This window comes from Tachyglossus aculeatus, chromosome 11 (genome assembly GCF_015852505.1).
Source record: "Tachyglossus aculeatus isolate mTacAcu1 chromosome 11, mTacAcu1.pri, whole genome shotgun sequence".
In the NCBI taxonomy this organism is placed as follows: domain Eukaryota; kingdom Metazoa; phylum Chordata; class Mammalia; order Monotremata; family Tachyglossidae; genus Tachyglossus; species Tachyglossus aculeatus.
The window spans coordinates 21,291,191-21,308,595 of NC_052076.1; the positions used below are offsets into that span (position 1 = coordinate 21,291,191).

Here is a 17,405-nt window from a genome sequence, read left to right on the forward strand (position 1 = left end):
AGATCAATCAATTAGTCAATCATATTTATTGAGCACTTACTGTGTACAGAGCACTGTATTAAATGCTCAAGATGATACAATATGAGTCAGTAGACAAGCTCCCTGCCCACAATGAGCTTACAGTCTAGAGGACATCCTTACAAAATACCATCTAGGAGATAAGGAAAGGGCCTTCAAGATAGCTCTCCACTCCTCAAAACTCCCCTCACCCTCAGTCAATCAATTGATGATATTTATTGAGCATTTACTGCATCAGAGAGTAGAGTAATAATAATAATAATTATGGCTTTTGTTAAGTGCTTACTATGTGCAAAGCACTGTTTGAGGTGCTGGGGGAGATACAAGGTGAACAGGTTGTCCCACGTGGGGCTCACAGTCTTAATCCCCATTTTACAGATGAGGTAAATGAGGCTCAGAGAAGTTAAGTGACTTGCCCAAGGTCACACCGCAGACATGTGGGGGGAGCTGGGATTAGAACCCATGACCTCTGACTCCCAAGCCCGTGCTCTTTTCACTGAGCCATGCTGCTTCTCTGCAACAGAGCGGGTAGACATGTTCCCTGCCCACAGTGAACTTGGAATCTAGAGTGGAGAGAGAGATATTAAAATAAATGAATGAATTATGGACATGTATAAAAGTGCTATGGGGATGAGAGTGGGATGACTATCAGTGCTTAAAGGGCACAAATCCAAATGTATTGGCAATGCAGACATCAGAGGGAATAGGGGGAAATGCGAGGTGTGCATAAGTAATGCAGAAGGGAGAGGGAGAAGGAGAAATGAGGTCTAAATCAGGGAAGACCTCCTGGAGGAGATAATTTTAATAAGGCTTTGGAGATGGAGAGACTGGTGGTTTGCCAGATAGGAAGGGGGAGGGAGTTTCAGGCCAGACGGAAGATACGGTGAAGGGGTTAGTGATGAGAGAGACGAGATCGAAGAACAGTGAGTAGGTTGATGTTAGAGAGAAGTGAACTGTGTGGACTGAGCTTTAGTAAGAAATCAGTGAGGTAAGGTAGGAGTCCCCTCTCAGGGTCGCACTTGGAGAGTTTCCAGTACTCTATCAGTCTCGACTACGGGAGGAAGAGTCAAGCAGAGGCTAGGGTAGTGGCTAGCGAGTGGAAGGCAAACTGCTACAAGTCAAAACTCCCCTCTGCTGGGCAGCAGCGGTATGGGAGAGAGTCGAGGGTGGAGATTCAAGTTTACTGCATGGAAAGAGGCAATGATAAACCATATTTTCATATTTTTACCAAGAAAATTCCATGGATACACTACCAGAACAATTGCAGATGGAGGTGGGGCATTCTGGAAGAGATGTGTCCATGGTGTCGCTATGGGTCGGAGATGACTAAACAGCATAAAACAATACAAGGTAGGTGGGGGCAAGGAGATTGAGTGATTTAAAGTAGATAGTAAGGAGTTTCTGTTTGATGTGGCGGTGGATGGGCAACCACTGGAGGTTCTTGAAGAATGGAGAGACATGAACTGAATTTTTTTAGAAAAATGATCTGGGCAACAAAGTGAAGTATGGACTGGAGTGGACAGAGATGGGAGGCAGGGAAGTCAGCAAGAAGGCCGAGGCAGTAGTCAAGGCGGGATTGGATAACTCCTTGGATTCGTGTAGCAGCAATTTGGAAGAAAAGGAAAGTATGGATTTTAGCAATGTTGTCAAGGTAAAACCTATGGAATTTGGTGACAATGTATATGTGAGTTGACTGAGAGAGGTGAGCTGAGGATAATGTCAAGATTGTCGGCTTGTGAAGTAAGGAGTATAGTGGTGTTGTCTGTAGTGATGGGAAAGATGTGGGGATGACAGGGTTTGGGTGGGAAGATAAGAAATTCTGTTTTGGACATATTTAGTTTGAGGTGTTGGTGGGACATCCAAAAAGAGATATCCTAAAGGCAGGAGGAAATGTGAGACTGCAAAGAAAGAGAGAGATAAGGACTGGAGTTGAATATTTAGGAATCACCAGCATTGAAGATGGTATAGAGGCCATGGGAGCAAATGAGTTCTCCAAGGAGTGAGTGTAGATGGATAATAGAAGGGGACCCAGAACTGAACCTTGAGGAACTCCCACAGTTGGAGGGTGGGATGCAGAGGAGGAACCAATGAAACAGATCGAGAATGAGCAGTCAGACAGATAGGAAGAGAACCAGGAGAGGACATTGTCAGTGAAGCCAAGGTTGGATAATGTTTCCAGGAGAAGGCGATGGTCCACAGTGTTGAAAGCTGCTGTGAGATCAAGGAGGATTAAGGTGGAGTAGGGTCCATTGGATTTATAGTACTGATGGCACTTATTAAGCACTTACTATGTGCAAAGCACTGGCCAGAAGCAGGTCATTTTTTATGGTATTTGCTAAGAGCTTACTGTGTGCCAGGTACTGTTTTATGTGCTGTGGTAAAAACAAGCTAATCAATTTGGAAACAGTCTAAATTGATGACCTGAGAGAGGACAGTTTCTGGGGAATGAAGAGGATGGAAGCCTTCCCACCTTCTAAACATCTCTGCCACCCTCAAGTCAGCCTTCCTCAGTCAGCTTTCCTCTCCTCTCAAAAGACACCTCCTCCAGAAAACCTACACTCCCCTGATCTGTCCCCTCTCCGCCCTCACAACCCTTATTTGTGTCAATCCAACGGTCCCCTCAGCACATGTGGCTAAGATGACTTAGGTTCATTCTCCAGGCTTTTATTTACTCCTTGGTTCATTCTCTTGTTGTTAGCTGTTGTCATGTTCTTCTTCAGCTCCCTTTGTTCCTGCCTGTCTCCCGTCTTCCCGACTTGACTGTCAACATCTTAAAACAGGGGTCAGAGCTCTCATTTCTACTGACTGTTCCTAAAGGCCTTATATGGTGCTCCCCTCCCAGTAGGCTCAGTGAAACCTTAGACAGACTCACAGAAGGGGAAAGGCTCCTCTGAAAGATTGTGTGTGATGGGTCTCACCCCCACTACATGGGCATTTCACCAGGTGGGGCCAGGGAGATGTGGCAGGTTGCTGGAGGCAGCACCTTTTGTGCTGGATTTTCTCAGTTTGTAAGAACTCATACAGCACCCTGCAGTCAGCCAGTGCCCAGTACAGCACCCTGACCCCAGAAGACACCCACACAGAAACCAGCACACAGTGGGGCAGTAGGTACCCTGTGATCAGCAGGGTAATAATAATAATAATAATAATAATAATTGTGGTATTTATTAACCACTTACTATGTGCCAGGCACTGTACTAAAGAGTTGGGTGGATACAGGAAAATTGGGCTGGACAGAGTCCCTGTCCCATGGGGCTCACAGTCTCAATCCTCATTTTACAGATGAGGTAACTGAGGCACAGAGAAGTGAAGTGACTGGCCCAAGGTCACAGCAGACAAGTGGTGGAGCCGGGATTAGAAACCATGACTCTCTGACTCCCAGGCCCGTGCTCTAGCCATTATGCCACTGATATGGGGAGCAGTCAGAGGGGCAGTGGGTATCGACAGAGAGAACGGTCTCCCTCAGTTTGATCGGGGGGAGCAATTAGAGGGTATTGACCCAGGAAGGTGGTCGGCAGGGCAGTGGATATTGGTGGGAGTGGCAGCGGAGTAGTGGTAATTGACCAGAGAGCAGTCAGTGGGTACTGACCTGGGGGTGGACAGCAGAGCAGTGGGTCCTCATCAGGGGAGCGGTCAGTGAAGGCAGCACAGTCCTGGCCCTTGAGCACACTCAGCAGCTTCTTGGTCAGAAGCACACAGACCTGGGGATGGGAGCGGGGCTCTCGGAACCTCCTCCGCTCTTCCATGGCCAGAACAGGAGCTGAAGGGTCCTGAGGTCAGACCGGAGCCAGGTGGGGCCACTTGCATGGCACAGTGACCACCTCTTGTGGGAAGATGCCAGACATCAAGAAGGAGTACGTATTTATTCCTCTATTTTATTTGTACATATTTATTCTATTTATTTTATTTTGTTAATATGTTTTGTTTTGTTCTCTGTCTCCCCCTTCTAGACTGTGAACCCACTGTTGGGTTGGGACCGTCTCTATATGTTCCCAAGTTGTACTTCCCAAGCACTTAGTAGAGTGCTCTGCACACAGTAAACGCTCAATAAATACGATTGAATGAATACCCCCCTTACCTCCTTTCCCTCCCCACAGCACCTGTATATATGTATATATATTTGTACGTATTTATTACTCTATTTTATTTGTACATATTTATTCTATTTTATTTTGTTAATGTGCTTTGTTTTTTTGTCTGTCTCCCCCTTCTAGACTGTGAGCCCACTGTTGGGTAGGGACCGTCTCTACATGTTGCCAACTTGGACTTCCCAAACGCTTAGTACAGTGCTCTGCACACAGTAAGCGCTCAATAAATACGATTGAATGAATGAATGAAAAGGAGCCTCCTTAACATCGAGCTCAGAGAACCTGGCATTGTAAGTGCCTAGCATGGCTGGCACGGTGAGCAACTGGCATGGTGAGCACCTGCTCCTCCTCCAAAAGTTTTTCCCTGGACTTGACAGAAGTGTGTGGGGGGGGTGGGGGGGGCTTGAACGAGCAACATGCCTGAGCACTGAGTGCTGGCTAATTCATCGGTTTAAGGTAATAGCATCAGTACATCCAAATGCCTGTTAATTAAGAGTCGTGCGCCACGGATCAGAAGTTAATGAAAGTTTTATCAAGACCCCATACCTCTTGGGCTGGTGATTTTTATATCTTCATTTTTCAATCATCATTTTATACTCCCATAATGTAATATTGCTCATATTAAATTTCAATTAAGAGTCTTCAGCTACCTTCATCGAAGACATGATCACTGGGGAAATTACTTAAAGGGAAAGAATGATGGAGTTTGGTGCTTTTCCTGAAACCCTGGGCATATGGCTCCCAAGCCAGGATCTCTTTCATGGTATTTGTTAAGTGCTTAGTATGTGTCAAATACTGTTCTAAGGACTGGGGTAGATGCAAGCTAATAAGGTTGGTACCAGTCCTTGTTGCATATGGAGCTCACAGCCTTAATCCCCTTTTTTACAGATGAGGTAACTAAGGCACAGAGAAATGAAGTAACTTGCCCAGTCACACAGCAGACAAATGACAAAACCAGGCTTACAACCCAGCTCCTATTAACTACCAGGTCTGTGCTATATCACTAGGCCACGCTGCTACTCAGTTTACCCCTAGAGGCCAAGGAGGAGCGTCCTGGGTTAGCCAATGTGCCATGCTGAACCTGGGAGGCCCAGGTCGGCCCCCACCCCCTAGTAATATCTTGAAAATAATCATTGTGGATTTTGTTAAGCCCTCATTATGTGCCAAACACTGTACTGAGTGCTGAGATAATTACAAGATTCATTCATTCATTCAATCGTATTTATTGAGTGCTAACTGTGTGCAGAGCTCTGTATTAAGCGCTTGGGAAGTACAAGATAATCCTATTGGTCACAGTCCCTGTCCAACTTGGGGTTTGCACACTAAGGAAGGGGGGAATAGGTATTTAATCCCCATTTTACAGATGAGGAAACGGAGGATCAGAGAAATTAAGCAATTTGCTCAAGGTCACACAGCAGGCAAGTGGCGGTGATCAAGCAGCATGGCGTAGAAGATAGAGCATGGCCCTGGGAGTCAAAAGGTCATGGGGTTCTAATACCAGCTCTGCCACTTGTCTGCTATGCGGCCTTGGGCAAGTCACTTCGCTTCTCTATGTCTCAGTTACCTCATCTGTAAAATGGGGATTAAGGCTGTCAACCCTATGCAGGACAGGAACTGTGTCCAACCCGATTTGGTTGTAGCCACTCCAGCACTTATTACTGTGCCTGGCACATAGTAAGCACTTGAAAAACACCATAATTATTATTAATTATAAAGCTGGGATTAAAACCCAGGTCATCTTTCTCCCAGGCTCCAGCTCTTTCCATTAGGCCACAGTGTGGTCAGGAGACACCCCGCAGGACACTCCAGTCTACTCCCAGAAAGATGTCTACCCCTCCTCAATCAATGACGTTTACTAAGCACATACCGTATGTACAGCACTGTACTAAGCACTTGGGAAAGTTCATTACAACAGAACACTAGAATGTTCCCTACCCGCAACAAGCTTACAGTCTAGAGTCCCTCCCCACCCACCTAGCAGTTCTGACTGACCCACTTCTCCATGACCCACTTGGATCACCAGCCCTGAAGGGGCAAGGGCTGAGTCTCATCTGTGATGTCTGACCCCAGCATTCAGCACAGTGTTTGGCACATCGTTAGGGCTTGTGAAATGCCATAACTAGCTGTCTTGGTTCTCACTCTCCACTGTCACATCAGTAGCAATCCAACTCAGAAGTTCTTCCTGCTCTCCACTCTGTCCATTACCTGGCAGCCCTCAGTCCACTGCCCTATACCCTTTTGTCAGCCACCCTGCACCCTCAGTCCACTGCCAACCACCACTCAGTCTTCCACCGTGCCCCTCAGTCCATTGCCCTGTGCCTTTTTGTCCACTGCCCTGAACTCCTCAGCCCACCACCCTGTGGCCTTCAGTCCATCATTCTGCACCCCTCTGTCCACTACCGTGCATCCCTCACTCCACCACCCTGCAACTCTGTCTGCTACCCTGCACCTCTCAGTCCATCACCCTGTACCCCTTTCTCCATTGGCCTGCACCTTTCCCTCATCCTCCCAATGCCCAGCACCCTTCTCCCATCGACACAAACTACCCTCATTTCGGCTGGGAGAGAAGTGATGGTAAGCAGTGGTCAGGTCCTCAGTTCCTCCTCCTGTCTCCAGGGTGGAGAGAGAAGGACATCGGAAGCCACGGCATGGAGAGTTTTCACATATTTCTTCTGAGGCTGATTTCATTAGACACAATCTGATCCCAGATGAACTCTGCAAAAGTGATTTTACTTTCTGATTATGCAGATTTCCAAAAGCACACATTTTCCGCTCCAAAATTTTAGTTGCACATACAAATTTTAGCTGCTTCTCAGGAAAAAGCAAGACCCTTTTCTGATGATAAAACATAATTTAATTCTTTGGTATTGAGATGAAGCAAAAGTTTTCTTCAATGGCAAATTCCATGTGCAAACCAAGTTTGTAGAGCTGAGTTCTTTGACAATGACTGCCCAATTAATGCAAAATGAAGTCTTCTGCATTTTGTGACAGGGGCTTTGGCTACTAAATTTTATGTTAAAATTGGTGTATAATTATTGTCCTGCTTTAATGCATAATGAAATATTCAAACAGAGACTAATGGGGAAGATAGGAGCACCTCTTTTGGGAAAAGAACCCGGAAACACCAGTGCAATGAATAGGTGGTCCCTCTGAGCATCACTGGTCCAGCTCTTTGAGGTCACTTGCTCAGATCTCTGAAGGTCATTGGTCCAGTTTTCTGAGGTCACTTGTCCAGCTCTCCAAGTTTCCCTGGTCCAGCTCTCTGACTTCTATTACTCCTGCTACCTGAGGTCACTGGTCCAGCTCTCTAAGCTTCCCAGGAACATCTTTCTGAAGGTCAATGGCCCAGCTCGCTCAGGGTCACTGGCTCAGCTCTTTCACTGTCACTATCCAAGCTCTTGACCTCCAAATAGCAATTTCTCAGGGACTCTGTGCACAGCTGGTTGTCAAAGAGGCTCGACTGGAATGAGGTGGGTGTCTTGTTGCCTTAGCAACAAGAGGCAGGTGCCGAGGTACCTAAGTCAGTATCCCTCCCCCAGAAGCAGAATCAGTGACCGCTGAAGTGAGGACAGTAATATCCACCCTCGGTTCCTGAACACTATACTAAGCACTTGGGAGAGTACACTACGACAGAGTTGGTAGATATGTTCCCTGCCCACAAGGAGTGCACAGTCGAGAGGGAGAGAGAGAGACACTATATATTATAGATATGTACAGAAGTTCTGTGGGGCTGAGGGTGGGGTGACTATCAAGTACTTAAACGGTACAAATTCAAGTGCAAAAATGTAGCAGAAGGGAGAGGGAGTAGGGGAAATGAGGGCTTAGTTAGAGAAGGCTTCTTGGAAGAGATGTGAATTTAGGAGGGTTTTAAAGTGGCAAAAATGGTAGTCTATCAAATATGAAGGTGGAGGGAGTTCCAGGCCAGAGAGATGTTATGGGCAAGGAGTAGGCGGTAAGATAGATGAGATGGAGGTGCAGTAAGTAGGTTGGCATTAGAGGAGTGAAGTGTGAGGGCTGGGTTATAGTAGGAAATCAACAAAGTAAGATAGGAGGGGTCAAGCTGATTGAGAGCTTCAAAGATATTGGTAAGGAGTTTCTGTTTGATGTTGAGGTGGATTGACAACCACAGGAGGCTTTTGAGGAGAGGAGTACATAGACTGAATGTATCTTTAGAAAAATGATCCAGGCAGAAGAGTGATGTACGGACTTGAGTGGGGAGATACAGGAGGCAGGGAGGTCAGCAAGGAGGCTGATGCAGTCATCAAGGCGGGATAAGTGCTTGGATCAAGTTGTATGGAGAGGAAAAGCTGGATTTTAGCAATGATGTGAAGACAGAACTGATAGGATTTGGTGACATTAAATAAATGTGTTGAATGAGAGAGCTGAGTTGAGGATTATACCAAGATTACAGGCTTGTGGGGCAGGGAGGATGGTTGTGTTGTCTACAATGATGGTAAAGTCAGGGGAAGGACAGGGTTTGGGTGGAAAGATGAGAAATTCTGCTTTGGACATGTAGATTATGAGGTGTTGGTAGGACAACCATGCAGAGATGTCCTGAAGCAGGAGGAAATGTGAGATTGCAGAGAAGGAGAGAGGTCAGAGCTGGAGATGTAGATTTGGGAATCATCCACATGGAGATGGTAGTTGAAGCTGTGGGAGTGAATAAGTTCTCCAACAGAGTGGATGTAGATGGAGACTAGAAGGGGACCCAGAACTGAACCTCAAGGGACTTCCACTGCTCATTCATTCATTCATTCATTCAATCGTATTTATTGAGCACTTACTGTGTGCAGAGCACTGTACTAAACGCTTGGGAAGTACAAGTCAGCAACATATAGAGACTATCCCTTCCCAACAACGGACTCACAGTCCAAAAGGGAGAGACAGACAACAAAACAAAACATGTAGACAGGTGTCAAAACCATCAGAATAAATAGAATTATAGCTATATGCACATCATTAATAAAATAATTAGAATAGTAAATATGTACAAGTAAAATAAATAGAGTAATAAATATGTACAAATATATACACGTGCTGTGGGGAGGGGAAGGAGGTAGGGTGGGGGGGGCAATGGGGAGGGGAGGAGGAGAGGAAAAAGGGGACTCAGTCTGGGAAGGCCTCCTGGAGGAGGTGAGCTCTCAGTAGGGCTTTGAAGGGAGGAAGAGAGCTTGTTTGGCAGATGTGTGGAGGGAGGGCATTCCAGGCCAGGGGAAGGACGTGGGCCAGGGGTCGACGGTGGGACAGGCGAGAACGAGGCACAGTGAGGAGATTAGCAGCAGAAGAGTGGAGGGTGCGGGCTGGACTGTAGAAGGAGAGAAGGGAGGTGAGGTAGGAGGGGGTGAGGTGACGGAGAGCCTTGAATCCGATAATGAGGAGTTAATTCGTAGGTTGACAGGCAACCACTGGAGATTTTTGAGGAGGGGAGAGACATGCCCAGAGTGTTTCTGTACAGAGATAATCTGGGCAGCAGAGTGAAGTATAGACTGAAGCGGGGAGAGACAGGAGGATGGGAGATCAGAGAGGAGGTTGATTCAGTAATCCAGTCAGGATAGGATGAGAGACTGAACCAGCAAGGTAGTGGTTTGAATGGAGAGGAAAGGGCGGATCTTTGTGGTGTTGTGGAGATGAGACCGGCAGGTTTTGGTGACGGACTGGATGTGTGGGGTGAATGAGAGAGTGGAGTCAAGGATGACACCAAGGTTGTGGGCTTGTGAGTCGGGAAGGATGGTAGTGCCGTCTACAGTGATGGGAAAATCAGGGAGAGCACAGGGTTTGGGAGGGAAGATAAGGAGCTCAGTCTTAGACATGTTGAGTTAGGGTGTGGGAGGCAGGGGACAGGCCCATGAAAGAGGCTGAGAAGAAGTGGTCATAGAGATAGGAGGAGAACCGGGAGAGCACAATGAGTCAGTCAATCAATCAATCGTATTTATTGAGATATTACTGTATGCAGAGCACTCTACCAAGTTCATGGGAGAGTACACTATAGCAGAGTTGGTAGATACATCCCCTGTCCACAGTGAGCATACAGTCGAGAGGGGGAGACAAATAGTAATAGAAATAAATTAATAATGGATATGTACATAATTGCTGTGGGGCTGAGGAAGGGGTGCATAAAGGGTGTAAATCCAAGTGCAACAGTGGTGCAGAAGGGAGTGGGAGAAGGGGAAATGAGGGCTTAGTCGGAGAAGGCTTCTTAGAAGGGATGTGCTTTTTATAAGGCTATGAAGTTGGGGAGAATGATTGTCTGGGCATTCCAGGTCAGAAGTAGGATGTGGGAAAGAGGTCAGCGATGAGATAGAGAAGAACCAGGTGCAGTAAGTAGGTTGACATTACAGGAGCAAAGTGTGAGGGCTGAGTTGTAGTAGGAAATCAGGGAGGTAAAGTCTGAGAGGCAAGGTGATTGAGTGCTTTAAAGTCTGTGGTAAGGAGTTTATGTTTGATATGGAGTGGATGAGCAACCACCGGGACAACGTAGGACAACTTGGGGAAACATGGACTGAATGTGAGTGTCAGTGAAGCCAAGGTTGAGTAATATTTCCTGAAGAAGGGAATGGTCCAGTGTTGAAGGCAACTGAGCGGCTGAAGAGGATTCAGATGGAGTAGAGGCTGCTGGATTTGGCATGAAGGAGGTCATTGGTCCTGTTAGAAAGGTTATTGAAGTGATGGGCATGGTAGCCAAATTGGAGGGAGTGAAGGAGAGAACTGAAAGAGAGGACGTGGAGGCAAGTTGGTGTAGACAATTAACACAGCTAGCTGGAGAGGAATGGTAGGAGAGCGATGGAAGAATAACTGGAGGGAGTTGTGAAGTCAAGGGAGGGTTTTTTTAGAACAGGGAATTCTTGAGCATATGTGAAACCAGAAGGGAAGAAGCCATTGGAAAATGAATGATTGAAGATCGCTGTCGGGGAAGGAAGAAGGGAGGGGGCAAGTGTATTGGTAAGATATGAAAGGATGGAGTCGGGGGCAGAGGTGTAGGGGATAATAATTATGGTATTTGATAAGTGCTTACTATGTTCCAGGCACTGTACTAAGTGCTGGGGTGGATACAAGCAGATCAAATTGGACACGGTCCCTATCCCACATGGGGCTCACAGTCTGAATCCTCATTTTACAGATGAGGTATCTGAGGCCCAGAGAAGTGAAGTGACTTGCCCAAGGTCACACAGAAGACAAGTGGTGGAGCTGGAATTTGAACCCATGACCTTCTGATCTCAGGCTCGTGCTCTACCCACTATGCCATGCTGCTTTTGAGAGGAGGCAGGAGATCTCCTCTTGAGATACTCCTGGGAAAGATGGGAGAGTTGAAGCAGGGTCAGGAGGAGAGAGGCACTGGAGAGAAGGAGAGGAGATTCCAGGGAGATTATGTTTTACAGTTTTAATTTTATCAATAAAGTATGTGGCCAGGTTGTTAGGGGCAAGAGATATGGGGGATGGGGGGACAGGATGTTTGAGGAGGGAGTTACACATCTAAAACAACTGGTGAGGGCAATGGGCATGGGAGTCAGTAAGGATGGAAAAATGATGTTGTCAGGAGGATATGAGGGCATAATTTAAGCAGGCTAGGATGAACTTGAAATGATTGAGGTCAGCCTGATGTCTGGATGTCTGCCATCAGTGCTCGGCAACTTGTGGTTAGGAGCCTAGGAAGCAGCGTGGCTTATTGCAAAGAGCATGGGCTTGGGAGTCAAAAGATGTGGCTTCTAATCCCTACTCTGCCATTTCTCTGTTGTGTGACCTTAGGTAAGCCACTTAACTTCTCTGTGCCTCAGTTACCTCATCTGTAAAATGGAGATTAAGACTGTGAGCCCCACTTACAACCTGATTTATCTTGTATCTGCCCCAGCATTTAGAACAGTGCTTGTCACATAGTAAGTGCTTAACAAATACCACAATTATTATTATTATTATTATTAGAAAGCATACTGTAGAGGTGATCCAGGGCTATGGGTTGGTGGCAAGCGATTGGCAGAGGGATAGGGGAGTGAGTGAACTGAGTTTGGTGGAGAGGGAGGTGTTGAGGATGCCAATTTAAGTGTCAAGGGAATTTAGTTTGGATACAGAAACTGAATGGGGCATGATCACATTAGAAAATTGGAGGGTGTCAGAAAGATCAGAGGTTTCTGTGGGGGAACAGGACAGAATTGCAAGGAGTGGGAGAGAAGGCAGGTGAGGAGGTTGTGGTCAGATTGAGGAATTTCACAGAGAGCTTGTACAGTGACAAGAAATGCTGACATTTAGTGTGCGCCTCAATTGGTGAGTAGAAAAAGTGGAGTGAAGCAGGAAGTCAGTGGAGTTGAAGATTCAAAGGAAGTGGGGCAGCAGAAGTGTGTTTGGGAACATCCTCATGGATCTCAAAAGTTCCCAGGGATCAATGTAGGGATGGAGAAAGTGGGAAGGAATGTGAAAAAGGGATTGAAATGGTTCAGAAAGTTGGAGGTGGGGCCTGGAGGGCTGGGGTGAGGGGGCAGATGATCGTGACTAGTAACTGGGGTGGGTGGTGAAGGCAGATGATAAGGGCTTCAAAGGAAGGCTGGAGGAGGTAGGATGGTGCGAAAGCAGCATTTGGAGTGAGAAGGAAGCAGACTTCTCCCTCTTCTCTAGTGAGTCTTGGGCAGTTGGAGAAGATGAGGCCCCCACTCTAGAGAAAGTAGCCGGGGAGACACTGTCATCTAGGGAGAGCCAGCTTTCAGTAATGGCAAGGAGGAACAGACACTGGATCAGCAACAAGTCAAGGATGAAGGGAGGCTTTCCCGTGTTCGAGCAGGGTTCCACAGGCTGCATTAACCTGAGACTCTGGGGTGGGTGTGGGGAAAGGATACGAGGGGTTTGGAGGGGTTGGATGGGCGTTCCTTTATTCAATTGTATTTATTAAGCATTTACTGTGTGCAGAGCACTGTACTGAGCACTTGGGAAAGTACAATATAACAATAAAGAGTGACAACACCTGACCACAACAAGCTCACAGTCTGGAAGGTCTAGAGGGAGTGAGCTGGGGGAGCCAGTGTGGGGGAAAGGAGGATGAGGAGCAGCCCTGGGAAAGAAGAACAGGCTTGGCTTGTGGGAGGAGAGGCAGCAAACGGCTCGAGGGGTGGGGAGGTGTTGGATGGAGGGAAATGAGGGGGGTCCTGGGAAGGAAGGATGGGGATGGGCTTATTAGAGGGAGGGGATTGAGGGGAGGTGGTGGGGACAGGTAAATACAAGGTTTATAGGAAGGGTTGAAACAACAATAATGGTTTAATCTGGAGGTTCCACTAATTAACTGCTGAACTGAATGTGGTTCCTTGGGTCCTTGAAAGTTAAGAGAGGAATGAATGTTTTGGCATAAACAGAGGGCTGGGATGATGCGAAGGCAGGCAGCAGTATGGCTTAGTGAATAGATCAAGGGCCTGGGGAGTCAGAAGGACCTGTGTTCTAATCCCACCTCCACCATATGTCTGCTGTGAACTTGGGCAAGTCATTTCACTTCTCTGGGCCTCAGTCACCTCACCTGTAAAATGGGGATTAAGACAATGAGCCCCATGTAGGACATGGACTGTGTCCAACCTGATTAACTTGTATCTACCCCAGCACTTAGAACAGGGCTTGGCATATAGTAAGCTCTTAACAAGTACCATAATTATTATTATTATTATTTGTAAAAATCCTGGTCGTTGCCACCAGTGTGTCAGAAAGCCACACCTGTTTGGTGTTCTCCACCATTATTCACGCCGGGCTGCTGGGAGAGGGGAGATGAAGGAATGAATGGCGGCTTCTCCACCACATGAGTTTGGGATCAAAATTTATGTATCCTGATGGGCAGATGGTAATAATAATAATAATGACTGTATTTGTTAAGCACTTACTATGTGCAAAGCACTGTTCTGAGCGCTGGGGAGGTTACAAGGTGATCAGGTTGTCCCATGGGGGGCTCACAGTTTTAATCCCCATTTTACAGATGAGGTAACTGAGGCACAGAGAAGTGAAGTGACTTGCCCAAAGTCACACAACTTACAGTCGGTGGAGCTGGGATTTGAACCCATGACCTCTGACTCCAAAGCCTGTGCTCTTTCCACTGAGCCATGCTGCTTCTCCAGTGTAGGGTGGAGGCAGTCATTCTGATGTTTGATGTCCTTGACCAGCTGAGGTAGCTCGAAAGGGAGAGACCTCTGTGTCCATGGGCAACTCTCTGAGATGTTAGAACTCCTTGAGCAGATAGCTCACTCAGACATAGCTTAGGAGACCTTGTGGTGGAGGCAGAGGGCTGGATGAGCTGGCCCTCTAAATCATAGACTCTGAGGCCCATGTGGGACAAGGACTGATCTGATTATCATGTGTCTATATTTCCTGGCTCCAAAGAAGGACTTGGTTCCCCTGCAGCTGGCCATGATGGCCGGAACAGTGGATGTTGGAGGCAGTCAGTCTTCCTGAAAGAAGCTCACCTGACCAGCAGCTGCTGAAGCTGGGAACACTGATGCCCGAGGGCAAAGATAAATGGAAACCAATTCCGGCTAGTGGAGGTGCAGTGACCGGAAAGTGGCCTCTGGCACCTCCCTCCGCAATGGACAGCTCATGATTTCCAGCTGGGTACCTCTTTTCACACATTCCCCCTGTCCCCCATTCTCCCCCTTCCAATATGTCAAAGGCAGCAGAGAGGTTGAGGAGGATTAGAGAGGTCACAAGGCCTAATAGAAAGCAATCAGTCAGTCAATCGTATTTATTGAACTCTTTCGTGTGCAGAGCACTGTACTAAGCTCTTGGTAGAGTACAATATAACAGAGTTGCAAAGAGCCCTGTGACCTTGGGCACTACACTTTGGTTCTCTGTGCCTCAGTTTCCTCATAAGTAAAATGAGGATTAAATCCTACTCTATTTCCTCTTTAGACCATGAGCCCCAAGTGGGACAAGGACTGTGTGTCCAACCTGAATGTTTTTTATCTACCCCAGAACTTAGTACAGTGGTTGGCACATAGTATGCAATTAAATACCATTGAAAATAGATTAGGATGGAGTAGAGGCCATTGGATTTAGCAAGGAGATCACTGATGACTAAGAGAGGGCAGTTTCCCTGGAGTGCAGGGAGCAGAAGCTAGATTGCAGGGGGTTGAGGAGAGACATGGAAGAAACGAAATTGAGTCAGCAGGTGTAGACAACTTACTGTAAAAGTTTGGAAAGGAATGGCAGGACAGAGATGGGACAAAACTAGAGGGAGCTGTGGGGTCAAAGGAGGATTTTTTTAGGATGGAGGATACATGAGCATGTTTGAAAACAGGGGGGAAAGAGCCATTGGAGTGAGAACAGTTGAAAATGGCAGTCAGGGAGGGAATCGATCAATCAACCAATCAGTCGTATGTATTGAGCTCTTACTACATGCAGAGCACTGTAGTAAGCACTGGGAGAGTAAACTATAACAGAATTAATAGTAACATTCCCTGCCCACAATGAGCTTTCAGTCTAGAGGGGGAGACAGACATTAATATAAATTATGGATATGTTCATAACTACTGTGGGGCTGAGGGAGGAGTGACTAAAGGGTGCAAATTCAAATGCAAGGGCAACACAGAAGGAAGTGGGACAAGAGGAAATGAGTGCTTAGTTGGGGAAGGCCTCTTGGAGCAGGTGTGCCTTCAATAAGACTTTGAAGGTGGGGAGATTAGTGGACTGTAGGATATGAAGGGGGAGGACGTTCCAGGCCAAAGGCAAGACATGGGCAAGAGTTCATCATTGAGACATACGGGATCGAGGTTCAGTGGGTAGGTTGGCATAGGTTGGCATTAGAGGAGCAAAGTGTGAGGGCTGGGTTGTAGTAGGAAAGCAGTGAGGAAAGGTAGGAGGGGGCAAGGTGATTAAGTGTTTTAAAGCCAATGGTAAGGAGGATCTGTTTGATATGGAGAAGGATGGGGGAAACCACTGGAGATTCTTGAGGAGTGGGGAAACATAGACTGAACAGTTCTGTAGAAAAATGATCCAGGCAGCAGAGTGGAGTATGGATTAAAGTGAGAAGAGACACAAGACAGGGCAGTCAGCAAGGGGACTGATGTAGTTATCAAGGTGGGATAGAGCTTGGATTATCATGGTAACAGTTTGGGTGGAGAGGAAAGGATGGATTTTAGTGTTGTTGCGAAGGTTGGATCGGCAGGATTTGGTGACAGATTGAATAGAATGGTTGAATGAGAGAGCTGATTCGAGGATAATGTGAAGGATATCAGTTTGTGAGACAGCATAGATGGTGGTGCTGTCTTCAGTGATGGGAAAGTTTGGTAAGGAATGGGCTTGGTCAGGAAAATAAGTAGTTTTATTTGGACATATTAAGTTTGAGGAGTCAGGACATCCAAGTGAAGATGGCCTGAAGGCAGGAGGAAATGTGAGACTCCAGAGGAGAGAGATCAGGGCTGGAGATCTTTAGAGTCCCCTTCTAGACTGTGAGCCCACTGTTGGGTAGGGACCGTCTTTATATGTTGCCAACTTGTACTTCCCAAGCGCTTAATACAGTGCTCTGCACACAGTAAGCGCTCAATAAATATGATTGATTGAGATGTAGATTTGGGAATCATCTGCACAGAGATGGTAGTTGAAGCCACGGATGAGTTCTCCAAAAAGTCAGATAGGGAACTTGTCTACCAGCTCTGTTATACTGCATTCTCCCAAGAACTTAGTACTTTAGACTGTAAGCTCACTGTGGGCAGGGAATGTGTCTGTTCATTGTTTTATTGTACTCTCCCAAGCACTTAGCGCTCAATAAATATGATTGATCGATTTGTACTTTCCAAGCGCTTAGTACAGTGCTCTGCACACAGTAAGTGCTCAATAAATATGATTGAATGAATGAATGAATGAATACAGTGCTCGGCACACAATAAGCACTCAATAAATATGATTGATTGAGTTGACTGAAGGAAGGGCAGTAAGTGTTCTGATAAGGGTCAGAGGTGTAGGTGGAGGGGTAGAATTTGAGAGGAGGTGGGAGATTTCCTTTTGAGATCCTGCTGGGAAGGATGGGAAAGTTAAAGACGGCACAGGAGAAAGGAGGAGAAGGAATGGAGCAGGAGAGATTTTAGGGAGATCATGCCTTATGCTTTCAATTTTTGATGCAATAGGTGGCAAGGTCATAAGGGGAAAGAGAGGGCAGTGGTTGGGGGACACTGAGGAAGGAGTTAAACATCTGAAACAACTGGTGTGGACAATGGGCATGGGAATTGATAAGGATGGAGCAGTACTGATGCCAGGCAGAGGAGAGGGCAGAGTTAAAGCAGGTGAGGATGACCTTCAGATGGACGAAGTTGGCCCGGTGTCAGGATTCCCACCAGCAGAGTTACACAG

At 46.8% G+C, this 17,405-nt stretch overlaps 1 protein-coding gene across 1 annotated transcript in view; it reads right to left on the reverse strand.

Annotated features, from left to right (window-relative positions):
* The window catches only part of ASIC2 (acid sensing ion channel subunit 2), a 220,916-nt gene that overhangs the window by 61,429 nt on the left and 142,082 nt on the right, over positions 1–17,405 (reverse strand). The gene's annotated exons all lie outside the window — the stretch shown is intronic.